This window comes from Grampus griseus (assembly GCF_964374135.1).
Source record: "Grampus griseus genome assembly, chromosome: 11".
Classification (NCBI taxonomy): Eukaryota; Metazoa; Chordata; class Mammalia; order Artiodactyla; family Delphinidae; genus Grampus; species Grampus griseus.
Window position 1 is genome coordinate 91,661,064 of NC_139005.1, and position 1,352 is coordinate 91,662,415.

Consider the following 1,352-nt stretch of genomic DNA (forward strand, 5'->3'; position numbering starts at 1 on the left):
AAAAAAAAAAGACGAGCTTTGATTCATGGTCAGGAGGATCTGTGAATGGGGAAGGCTCATCCTGCAGTAATCAGAGGAAATGCGAGCGGCACATCCTTCCAGCAGAGTCCCTTCCAGAGAGATGAAGGTCATGCTAATGGAGACCTCAGCCAGCCTGTTAGCATCCGGAGCTGGACCAGGGAGGTGAGGAGTGCTCCTGGACTCAGGGCAGACAGATCTGAGCTCAGATCCCAGTGATGCTGTTAGAGCAATACTGCTGACTTTCTTCATGAAGTGGGAGTATTTGTTGTCACAGGGGTCTCCAGAGCAGGGTGTCTAAACAGCTGGTAGGAGCCAGGCACAAAATAGGGGACCGCAAAATAAAAACATCTGCAAGTTTCTCTTTCTTCCTTCCTTTCTTTCTTTCTTTCTTTTTCTTTCTTTCTTTCTTTCCTTCCTTCCTTCCTTCCTTCCTTCCTTCCTTCCTTCCTTCCTTCCTTCCTTCCTTCTTTCCTTCTTTCTTTCTTTCTTTCTTTCTTTCTTTCTTTCTTTCTTTCTTTCTTTCTTTCTTTCTTTCTTTCTTTCTTTCTTTCTTTCTTTCTTTCTTTCTTTCTTTCTTTCTTTCTTTCTCTCGTTCTCCCGTTCTCCCATTCTCTCTTTCTTTTCTTTCTTTCTCTCTCTCTCTCTTTCTTTCTTTCATTGCACTGAGTCTTAGTTGCGGCTCCAGGGCTCTGTAGTTGTGGCTCACGGGCTCCATAGTTGCAGCTTGTGAACTCTTAGTTGCAGCATGCATGTGGGTTCTAGTTCCCTGACCAGGGATCGAACCTGTGCCCCCTGCATTGAAACTTGTTTATAAAATTTCTTTAGACCTTCAGACGGGTGAACTTTGCCGTAAACATACTTTGTTATATGAAAGCAACTAGGCTGCAGTGAGAAAGCCTCCCAGTCACCGATTTTCTGGTTTACACATCAGTTTCCCAAATTAAGGGAGGCTTCTTCTGTGTACTGGGAGGATGGCAAGAAAGTTTCCCAGCCTGAATGGGGCAATGATAGTACTTAATAAAGCCGCTTTGTGTGAGGAGACTCAGTTTGTCAGGTCAACTGAAAAAGTTGCATTTTTTTTCAAATAACTGCTCCCACTCTGCTCTACTGAGCTTCATCCTTCTTGCTGGTTTCCATCAGGACACCTCAGGCCGCTTCCATAACTTTCCAATCTCTTTTTTATTAAAAAGAACAATTTCCTTTTGGTCAGTAAGACTCAATCCTGTTCGTTTTAAATTGTCAATCTCATATGAAACTCGGTGCTCCCCCCGGGGTTGCATGTGTGTGCACGTGTGTGTGTGCATGACTGTGCATGTGTGTGTTCACATGCG